This window comes from Magnolia sinica, chromosome 9, assembly GCF_029962835.1.
Source record: "Magnolia sinica isolate HGM2019 chromosome 9, MsV1, whole genome shotgun sequence".
Classification (NCBI taxonomy): domain Eukaryota; kingdom Viridiplantae; phylum Streptophyta; class Magnoliopsida; order Magnoliales; family Magnoliaceae; genus Magnolia; species Magnolia sinica.
The window spans coordinates 36,096,869-36,109,637 of NC_080581.1; positions in this window are offsets into that span (position 1 = coordinate 36,096,869).

Sequence of the window (12,769 nt, forward strand, 5' to 3'; positions counted from 1 at the left end):
TTCTGAAGATGTTGTGAGACTTAAACTATTTCCCTTCTTCTTGAAGGAGAGAGCCAAATCCTTGTTACACTCCTTAAGGCCGAGAACTATTGGCACGAATGCCTAGATGACTAGGGAATTCCTCAAAAAGTTTTTCTCTATTCATAAGACCAACAAATTGAGATGCAATATCATGAATTTTTCTCAAAAGGAGATTAAAATATTTTTCCAGTACTGGGAATGTTTCAATGAACTCTTGCTTGCCTACCCACACCATGGCTAAGAAACATGACAAGTAATAAGCTTTTTCTACGATGGTTTGAGTTCGAACATGCGCTAATTCATAGAGATAATGTGTAATAGTGAGTTTATGAGTAAGTATCTTGATGAGGCTTGGGATTATTTTGACCTTCTAGCTGAGAACGCCCAATCTTAGATTATATCTAACAAAACGAATTATCCTAAGCCCATGGCCAAGGAAAAAGGAAGTATGTACATACTTAAGGAAGAAGATGATGTAAATGAAAGATAGTGGGTCTCACTCAAAAAGTAAGAAAAGTGGATGTGGTTAAAACCAATGAAATTGTTGAAAGTGCTTGTGGTATTTGTGAGAGCAATACACACTTTACTGAGTGTCCTACAATCCTGACTTTTCAAGAAGTATTGCATGATCAAGCCAATGCCACGAACGCTTATCAAAGGCCCTTTAGTGGCTCTATGTCTAACATGTAAAATCCTAATTGGTAGAACCATCCTAATTTCAATTGGAGAAATGGACCTACTGTCAATGTTGGCAATAATCCTCAAGTACCCTCTACTAGTACCCCTTCTATCCCCCCACCAAAGAAGATCTTAGATGATACATTGTAAGCATTCATGCATGGATAAATGCAAATTAATCAAAGCACCATGCAAAACCTTGCAAGAGCTCAAATCCTCAATTGAGATAATTGAATCCCACCTTAATGTTAGAGAAAAATGGACTTTTCTAGCCCAAACACAATTGAATCCTAAAGGGTAATATGAGGTGGCTGGTTCTAATTCTTTCAACCCTATGTCGAGCATGCTAAATCTATCACCATCATTAAAAGTGACAAAGTGATCGATAAGGAAATTCTGACTAAGGTTGAAAAACCTAAGGAATCTTCTAAATCTAGTAACAATGACAAAGCTAATGATATTCAACATGAAAATCAATCAGAACATGGTCACAAGGTAGTAGCCCCGTTCCCTCATGATTGCTCTCATCCAAACCTCTGGTTAACAATCAAGATATTTTGAAAATTTTCCCACAAGTGAAAATCAACATACCCTTGTTGGATGACACAAGCAAATACCGTCATGTACTAAGTTTCTCTAGGATCTTTGTACCGTGATATGAAAGCTTAACATACAAAAGAAGGCCCTTCTAATTGAACAAATTGTGATATCATCAAACAAAAAACTCCCCCAAAATATAAAGATCCAGGTAGTCCAGCTAACTTTTGCATCATAGGGAACTTTCGGATTGAACAAACACTTCTTCACTTAAGGGCTAGTGTTAATCTCATACCCTACTCGGCATACGAACAATTAGTACTTGGTGAGTTAAAACCAAGCACATTAACTTTACAACTTTTTGATTATTCTATAAAGATACCGAGAGGGGTAGTTGAATATGTGTTAGTATAAGTTGATAAACTATACTCCTAGTAGACTTCATTGTCTTGGACACTCAATATGTGATAAATGCTACCACTCAAACTCTAGTTATCCTTGGACGTCTATTCTTGATAACTTCAAATGTCATGATCAATTATAGGAATGGAGTCATGAATTTGTCCTTTAGCAATATGACGGTGGAGCTGAATATGTTCAATATGTGCAAACAACAAGGGACTGATGATGAGGTCCATGTAAAAACATGATCAATACACTTGTGGAGGATGAGTTCCTTTTAAATTCATTCTTCTATCCCTTAAAAGCATGCTTGGCTCACTTCTGGTGCTTGATATTAACCAGTGGAGGCATCGGTTCAAAGAGCTTTCTTCTACCAATTCTAATCCTTTACCATCTAGTATTGAAGCATTGAAGCTAGACCTAAAACTTTAGCCTTCATACTTAAATATGCATATTTAAATCAAAATGATACTTTTCTAGTGGTTATTTATTCCCACCATAATAAACACCAAGAGAGTAAATTGATTACTATTCTCAAATAACACAAGGATGTCATACGTTGGACAATTACATATATAAATGGAATTGACCCCTTTATTTGTACTCATAAGATACACTTCAAAGAGAATGCTAAATCCTCTAGACAACCACAATGTCAATTAAATCAAAATGTGAAAGAAATGATTAAAGTCGAGGTCCTTAAGCTATTGGATGTGAGTATCATCTACCATATTTTAGATAGCCAATGGGTGAGTCCAACTCAAGTGGTTCCCAATAAATCTGGAACTATCATAGTTACCAATGCCAATAACAAATTAGTGCCCAGAGTCACTACTAGTAGGAGAATGTGCATTGTCTATAAGAAATTGAACACTTCACTTGGAAGGACCACTTTCCTTTACCATTCGTTGATAAAATTATAGAAAGGTTAGCCAGTCATTCCTATTATTGTTTCCTAACTGGTTACTCTAGATATAACCAGATAGAAATTGCCCCAGAGGATTAACAGGAAACCACATTCACGTGTCCTTATGACATGTTTTCATACAAAAGAATGGTGTTTGGTCTTTGTAATGCTCCTTCCACTTTTCATAAATGCATGCTTAGTGTTTTTCTAACATGGTTGGGCATTTTCTAGAAGTCTTTATGGATGATTTTTCTATTTTTGGTTGTTCGTTTGATGAGTGGTTAAATCATTTATGATCGATTTTAACTTGGTGCAAAGAAAAGAACATTGTTCTTAATTGGGAGAAATGTCACTCCATGATTAAAAAGGAAATTATTCTTAGACATATCATTTCGTCCAATGGAATTGAAGTGAACAAGGCACAAATTAATTTGATTTCGAGCTTACTAGCACCCAAAAGCATACGACATATTCAATCCTTTCTAGGTCATGTTGAATTTAATAGGAGATTCATGAAGGATTTTAGTCATATCTCTTGACCATCATGTAATCTTCTTTAAAAGGACACTCCAATCGTATTGGGCAATGACTGCCAAGAAACTTTTACAAAGCTAAAGGGTATGTTAACCACTGCACCAATCATGTAAGCACCTGATTAGAGTATTCCTTTTGAAATCACTTGTGATGCTAACAATTATACTGTTGGGGCATTTTTGGGACAAAGAAAAGACAAGAAACCCTATATAATTCACTATGCGAGTAAAACTCTAAACAGTGAGCAAGTTAATTACTCTATAACGAAAAAAGAACTCTTTGTTGTAGTCTTTGTACTTAACAATTTTATATCTTACTTGATTGGATCCAAAATTGTAATTTTTACCGATCATACAATTAAGTATCTTCTTACTAAAAAAAAAAATGCTAAGCCCAAGATGGATTCTTTTCTTCCAAGAATTTGACCTTGAAATACGAGATTAAAAGAGAGAGAGAGAGAGAGAGAGAGAGAGTAGAAAACGTAATGACTAATCACTTGTCTCGCCTTGTACTCCCCGATTTTATTGAGATGACACCTATGAAAGATACTTTCCCTGATGAATAATTGTTTGTAGTCTCCTAATCACCTTGGTTTGCTAACATTGCTAATTATCATATGACAAGTGAAATTTTTAACCATTGGACGCCACAAGATAAGATAATTTTTTTTACCAAGGTGCGTTACTTTTTCTGGGATGATTCATATTTGTTTAAATATTGTCCATATCAAATCATAAGGAGTTGTGCTCCTAACCATGAGAAAACTATTGTCATCTCCTTTCGTCATTCTCATGCATGTGGTAGACATTTTTCTGCTAAGAAAACTACTGCTAAGATTTCGCAGTGTGGTTTCTACTGGCCTTTAATGTTTAAGGACACCCATGTGTATTGCAAATCTTGCTAGCATTGTCAGAAATTATGTAGAATACCTTGTAAAATATAATGCCTTTAAATCTAATCTTGATTGTTGAGGTTTTTTACTATTGCGGCATTAATTTCAAAGGACTATTGCCCTCATCTTTTAGATATCTTTATATCTTATTAGTTGTTGATTATGTTTCCAAATGGGTATAAGCGATTCCATGTATAACAAATAATCATAAAATGGTTCTACGATTTATTTTATTTTATTTTTAAAAAAAAAAAGTCTAGATTTGGAACACTTAGAGCCATTATCAATGGTGGAGGTGCACACTTTTGTAATAGATCTTTTGAAGCTTAAATGAAGAAATATGGTATTATGGATAAAGTGAGTACGCCCTATACCCACAATCAAGTGTTCAAGATGAAGTTTCAAATAGGGAAATCAAACACATTTTAGAAAAGACAGGAAATCCATATTGTAAGGATTGGTCTCTTAGACTAACCGATACATTGTAGGCTTACCATACAACTTTCAAAACTCCTATTAGGATGTCTCCTTATAGACTTTTATGTGGGAAAGCTTGCCATTTGCATATGAAGTTAAAACATAAAGCTTATTGAGCTATAAAGAAATTGAATTTTAACCTTGATAAGGCTAGCTCACTTCATAAATTCCAGCTTAATGAGTTTAAGGAGATCTGGAATGAAACATATGATAATACTAGAATTTACAATGAACAAATGGAGGTATTCTATGATAAGAATATCCTTTGAAAACCATTTGAACCATCAAAGAAAGTTCTCTTGTTTGTCAATTAACGTGACGGTTGAGTCTTAGAGTCAAGTAAGCCCTAAATGAAGAATACAAGACCGAAGAATCATTAAGAGTGGAAGGTTCAAGTGCAATACAAAGGTAGACTAAGCCTCACGAACCTAACTAACCCCCTCCATTTATAAAACCTCCTAAAACATGGTCCATACTTGCCTAAAATCATATAGGAATAACCCTTGGTAAGTAAGTTAAAAGCCTAACCTTGTAGCCTTTGTAGTTAAAAGTTCAACTGAAAATTATGCTTCTGTTCATACCATCAAAGTGGCATCGAACTATCTTCAAAGTCATTAAAGACAACTCGATGACATCAAACAAGATCCTCATCTGTCCTGCAACAAAACTAAAATTTTCTGAAAAATTTTCGATGACATCGAAACTTAATGTTCGATGACATCAAACCTACTCCGATGACATCGTAAATGGTTCAAAACACTCCAACAAACTTTCAATGAAAATCATAATTCTTGATGATATTGAATCATGTTCGATGACATCGAAAGTAAATTATCAATGACATCGAAGTAGGCTCGATGTCATCGTAAATGAGACAGGTTTGTCTAGAGAGTTTACAAGGAGAATCATGAAACTCTCGATGACATCGAAGTCTCTTCAATGACATCAAAACTTGAAATTCGATGACATCGCAAAAGTTCATCATCAGTCCAACAAGAAAATGAAAACTTAACCTGACTGATTGATGGCATCGAAGCCTATTCGATGGCATCGAAATTTGATTTTCAATGACATCGAAACAGGTTCGATAACATCTTAAATGACCCTATTCTATTCAGCAACCTCAAAATATTTTTCAGGAAAATCTCGATGGCATCGAGTCATCCTTCGATGACATCGAAGGACACACGATGACATCGGACAGAAACTGTCCAACACCTATTTGAAAATCTCAGTGCAGGGTTCAATGGTATCAAAGAAGGTTCGATGATATCGAAGGAAACTTCGATGACACACGATGACATTGAAGCTTCCTTCGATATCATTGAACCTGACAATTTTTTCCCCATTTTTTTACCGTTGAGATTTTACTCTATATACGTTTTGGGGTTACTTCTAGGGTTTTTAAATGAGCATTTAAGAGAGCTTTGAGAGAGTTATTCCAGCAGTAATTACCTTTCCTCTCAAGCCTTCTTTTCTCATAGGAGTTTATCATTCAATCTATATCTTAAAGGCAATCATTGTGACATTCATTGTTTAGATTGAACTATGAACTCCGGCCTTCATTGATGATCTAACAACCTTCTTTAATGGCAAATCTTTAAGTTGGATACCCTGAATGTTTAGCTTGGGGAATCCATTCTAGTTCATAAAGACTCATCATTAACTAGATAGGATTTACCAAAAACCTCTTGACTTGACAACCTCGGCATCAACATTGGATCATCTACAAATGGTTGCAATTCAAGAGAGTGGAAAACTCTTCATCAACATGAAGAACTTCATCATTTGTGCTAAATGGGGCTCACTCACTTTTAAGTAACTACTCAAGTTCACCTTGTGTCTGAAAACATTTCCTTGTGTAGGATTGAGATTCAGAATTTGGTTACCTCAAGCTCGCCAAGCCCTTTCATAAGCCTCTGACAGGAGAGTAAGTATAATGTCATTGTGTAAGACTGTTTCGTAGTTCTTGTGTAGAACTTGTTGTCCTTGCGTAGGACTTGTCAAGTGCCTTGTATAGGCAATTTTAGTAATCTTGTGTAGGTTGTGAAGGTTTATGGTGAACTTGATTTAAAACCATTGGATAGTGAAATTCAGCACACTCTAGAGAGAGTGGGTGTCATGCCCCAAACTCAGGAATCGGGCTCACAAAACTTTCGACCACTAAATCTAGTGTCGACCGCATTCGTAGTACACCGTTTTCAGCTCTCAGCTCCCATACGCCAAGTACTAATCCTGAGATCCTACAAGGAGGATTTTCAGAGTTTTTTTTTGTAAAGGAGCATAACCATAAGTGTATCCAAGTCACAAAACATCATCACCACATATCCACTATTATAATCTTTGAGTACAATGCTAGGAGGAAAATACATGATAAAGGTCAGGCATATACTCACTTGTAACGCCCTGAAAATCGGGGGTCGAGCAGGAGTCCAACTCCCGAGTTCTAATACATCACTTATGCAACATAGATGATGATGATTAAATGTTGTCTGTATTACCGCCTTAAACATGAGTGGGATTATACCAAACAGCATATCACACTCCAGAGATATTTGAATTTATGCAAGCGGAAGACTGTAATAGATATATAAGGTACATAGACGTGGTATCCAACCTCAAGAGTATGATGGCATTACTGAGTTGAATAAATACATATTTGTTCCAAAAATGCAAAATGACAAAGTGTGAATGTCTCACTAATCATATATCCTTGTAATCCCGTTGATCAGAGCGGCCTACATAAACCCGCCTGATAACTGCATGTATGAGAATTCCTCCTCATCATCGCGGAAGTAGGGCTCTGCCTCGTAAGCATCGCCATAATCTGCATCTACAACAGAGTCTGGTTGGTGTTTAAAGCAACGTCCTAGAACGTGAGAGTGAGTGATCAACTCAGTGGAACTGTGAAGCAAAGGTTAACATGTTATCAATTCAGTCAAGCAGTAATGATAAAGCAGTACAACATTTATGTCCTAAGTAGTCCTACACTCCCTCTTGCGACAACATCTTACTATCGTGGCATGCACCACTCCCAATAAACGTGCACTTCCTTGCCAAAGCACCGTGCAATGCGATGTATGATCGTGTTATCTAAGTTCTTAGTTAGCCCTTTTTCATACAGCAGGATTGGGAAGCTAAGGCACCTCCCTTTATATCATATACCCAAACATTGATCCATCTAGGGTCGTCACTCCTAGTCATTCACATACGATAGATGATTCCAGGTCGCCACAGAGAGGCTCGTTACCTCAGTACAAGTCTGGTTTATACTCTAATTTATTACGGAGAGGCTCGTCACCTCAGCGCAGTTTAGAGTATGCTTGAGGTCACTTCGAGAGGCTCATCACCTGATCGTAGGCCAACGGCATGAATATAGTGTCTCATACCACCATATTCAGCTCACGAGTCTGGGTTGCTCACTGGACACTACGGGGAGGCTCGTTACCCCAGCGTAGGCCGACAGCTCGACCACGGTGTCCCATACCACCATGCTCGACTCATGAGTCTTAGCAGATCAAGGTACCAAGGTTAAACGGGTTTTCACTGATGAGTTTAGTACCTTAGATTCAAGCAGTAACGTCCATATATGGTGAACATACATTAGGCCAATCGAGTTGCTTGACAAGCTCGATTGGTACGAGCATACGTCGAGCCGATCGACATGAAGCGCATAAGCACTCCGCGTGGCCTAACCACTGTCGACTAGCAGCATACGACTCGGATTCCTCGAACCTATCTGGCGTGGTGAAACGACCTCAGCCACAAACTCAGAAATCCTTACTGATTGCCTGGACTACGTCGTAGCCCCAAACACACTCCAAATAGCAGTATACGCATGTAATAGCCAAAGATAGCATGTGAGAGCTAAAATCAAATATAAATCATACTTTAAGCAATTCAACAAAACACATGCTACACATGTACCGTACATGGGCATTTCATCCTTATCCCATATAGTAGTAAGATAGGTTATATAAAGGATTCTATAATCATAAATAAGGAGTTAAGAATCTCATCTCAACACCCTCATTACACGCATTTTAAACAAGCATTTTCACATTCAGGCATTTTAACAAACACTTAGGCTACACATATCATATACATGTAATTCAATAGTTATAACAGGTTTTATAGCAAATCCCTTCACAAGGGGTTCACCATACATACAAGAATCATATATTCTTAGTCAATGAACATAGAAGGCATGAATCATAATTCCATACTTATTCATACATTTCAACAAATACGTGGAATGCATTAAAAATCAACATAGTCTACATATATACGTAATATACGAAAAATGTCGTATCTACGCACATGTGACAGAATCAAGTCAGTCATAAATCATTACTGACATTGAAAGCCTTGAAAACCATAACATAAACATTTCTAATCCGCGTCATTCGCCAGTAGACTCGTAACGAACTCAGTTTCGATGATAAGTCCTCGTCTACAACTCAACGGCAACCTATAACATGGAATAGGTTAACTACTGCACCTTTTACTCTATTTGGATCCCTAAAATAGATTAGGATTAGGATTTCTTACTCAAGTATGGAGTCGGAATCGCCAAAATCGCGATACAGACGTGGTGGTTAAGCACGTGGAGTGGTAGGGATCGAATTCCAAGAACAACTCCAACTCACACTCACACCTTCCCTCTCTTTCCTTCTCTTTCTTCTCTCTTCTCTCTCTAGGGTTTAGAAATTCGTATATGAAGGGAGAGAGAGGGTTTAAGGCCCTTATATAGACCCGGAAGTGATGAGAACGGCCCCAGGGCCATGGTATACTTAGGTTATAGCCAAATACTGGCCGTTTTGGTCCAACGGAGCTGATCTGGAAGCCCCTTTTCTACATATGGTCGGACTTAAGGTCCCTGACAATGGATCTAGGTCAGGTTAAGATCTCGGCCCGATCGGATCGGTAGATCGGCCGCGGGGGACCTGTTTCAGTTCAACGGTCACCGATACTCGATCGAGGCTACAAATACCCTGACATGTGTTGGACATTTTCCTTGATCCGAGGGTGTAATTGGGTCAGATTCTGACGGTCTGAATCCTTAAATTCGGCATGCAAGCGAACGGCTCAATTCACTTAAGTTTTAGTTCATTTCCTAAAGATATTCGCATTTCTCACACACTTCGCTCCGGGCTCATGTTATGCATTTCTGGATACCTTTAGGACTTGATTTCCGAGATGGTTGCCAAGTCCAGCAAGGCAATCATAACCGTATAGTTTCGGGGTAATAGGACTTTCGACGTGTGGTCCAAGTCCGATACGGAGTTTCAAGATGCTCCCAAGAGCAACTGGGTTTTGGAATGGATCCTAAGTTTTTAAGTAATATAACGGTAGCGGTTCTACTCGTTTTAGGTCTTACAGATCGTATTTAAAGTGATTAGTGTTAATTTCACATAATCTAGTTTAGCACTTAGCTAATCCACGTCTAATTTCTAAAGGATTCGATCCTTAGTGATTTCTGCCTGAGGTGGTACTCGAGTCTTTGTACAGATTTTTCCGAGACGTTACATCATGTCTCAATGATGTAATAGTATAGCATAACATACACGTAACGAATGTACGTAAGCTTACTAAGAAGCTTAAAGTATGTGTGCGTGTGTGCGCAATGCATGTACCAAGCATACAAATGTTAGAGTAAGCAGAATGACGGAGGGCCAGATTGTCATGTCCATAAATACCATCAGTCTTATCCAGGCTATGCGATGCAAAAACATAATGGGCCAAATGTCATATGCTAAGGATGCAATGCAATATGCAAATCTGGATGTCTAATACACATCTTAGAACGGTTCTCATCTAGAAACATCATTGGGGTCTAGTACACTCCAACATTAGTTGTCGCTCCATCGCGTGCATGACCTATTGAGTGGAAGAGACCTCACTATTCGCCTTTCCAATGGTATATCAATGCCCACCCGGTTCGTCGATAGCGGACCCATTTACGAGCTGGTCAAACTCAACCTAGCTTATAGCCCCTACCCTTGGGCGGATAAGGTCACACCTCTTTTCAACCGACCATAACACAGTGGGGACGCGGCCTACTAGTATTTGGCATTCGTGCGCCCATGTTATCCACTCAGTCTCAACGTTGAAGCTTCCTACTGGTACCACAATGGTTTAGGGACTTTCACCCAAGGACATCCATAGTGCCCTAATGCTAGAACAAATATTTTCAATATTCAATCTGGCCATCCACGATATGCCTGTGGAGGTCATAACTCTGATGTCGCTAGGGCGTAAAGTGATTATAACATACAAGATGCAAAATGCATGAGTCATACCATCCAAGTCATGCATCAAACCTGCGCATGCCGCATGATTATGTGGGGTAACCCTATCTCATATGAGGTCCCCTAAGTATTTCAACCCAAAGGCATATGCTACGATCAATCATCATCCACAACATGTATACAAATGATGCATATGAGCATATATCTGGTCATGATAACATTATACTAAGCATGTTCTCAGTGTGTCCTACCAGACAAGTACACTAGCATGTTATCAGACATATCAGGTAATAATCAGCCTTAATTAGCATCATATACAGATAGTGAGAACTGAATGGTAGGCCCCATTAGAAATATAGAAGTCTGTGGTGTGGCCCACGTTAGACTAACATCGGCTCCTCGTATAGCTTAGAAGGCATAAATAAAATACATATAACAAGGCAGGGTCTACTAGGAGTGACCCGGATGTACACCCACATGTACGATATATGTGCCACTAGGCTATAAATCTATTTGGGCACATGGCTCAACGATGATGTCCCAAAACAATTAGATTATCAATGGCATCACTTAATTACTTTCAAAAGATGATCTGCACCGTCTGATCATTGCTAACATAAACCGGCGATTACAGATCATTGGTTAGTCACTAGGATGTGATCCTTAGCTTATGGCCCATCTGAGTCTTGGGATTTCATCATTCAAGCAAGGTATATGTCAGTGGGTGTACTATAACCATAATGTCAACGTTTACATGCTCGTTAATTAGGGATTTGAATCCGGGATACCAAACATAACTAAAAATTCAAGGGATCCCGAATCCAGGGATTCCTAAGTCCAAGGGATCCCAAAACCAGGGATTCCCAAGTCCAAGAGGTTTCTACCCCCACATTTCCCTATGGTGCGGCCCACCTAAGATTTGGATCGGCTTAAACTCTTGCGATTATGGTCTAACATGACCCGAGAGAAGGATGGGCGGCGTGGATGGCATATAAACCTCAAGGTGGGTCCCACAAGTGCTATAAAAAATGGGCAGCACTCCCCACCCACTGTTTCCCCTGGTACGGTCCACCTGGGAGTTGGATCATCCTAATTTTAGGGCTTAAGGCCTAACATGATCCAGCAAGACGAATGAACTTCCCACAATGACAGCAAACGGGCCGATTTAAGCACCCATTCCTTCCTCTTCCACTCTGAGTTGTATGATTGGTAAAGAACAGAGTGGATAAGATACATACATCATATAGGGTCCCACGTGTGGGCCCCATTCTAAAATGAATTGAAGGGATAGATGGGTGGCATGGATCAAACAGATACATTGGGGTAGCCCCATGAGGTGGGCCCTGCTAGACAACATGTGCAGACACACTACCTGCAGTGGGTCCCCTTGTGTGGCCCCTAAATGCCCGGAATCAAGTTGATAGTTGTGTCTTCCCTTCATCCTGGCCACACTTGGCCAGGGTATAAGTCATGTGTTACCCGTGCCACCATTAGATGGCATACAATCTACATGGCGGGCCACATAACGGTTGCAACGGTGGGTATCATTGTCCCCACTGTTTCGAGTGGTGTGACCCACCTAAGATTCAGATCTGTCTAATTTTTGGCTACTAGATGGGCAATATGGATGAAACACATACAGCGTGGGGATACACATACAGCATAGGGGATCCCATGTGTGGGCCCCACTCCACACCCTAGGTGGGCATCCGCCCAACCAAGGCTGTTTATTATTATTATTATTATTATTATTATTATTATTATTATTATTATTATTATTATTATATATTTGATATTTGATTTGGTTTTGGTCACCATCAAAGTGGCCCCCACAGGGATAATATACTCTGTTCATCGCGTAGGCTAGCTCAAGTGGATCCCAATGGGCCTGACTGGGACTAGTTTGGATAAACAAGGACCCCCACCAGGCCTTGGAAGGTTTCAACAGTAGGAAATTTTTTTCCTCCACGCAACCCACTCGGAACTAGGATCTGCCTCATTTTTCAACCCACGGCCTAAAACAATCTTGCGAAATAGATGGAAGATGTGGATTCAACATATACATCATGG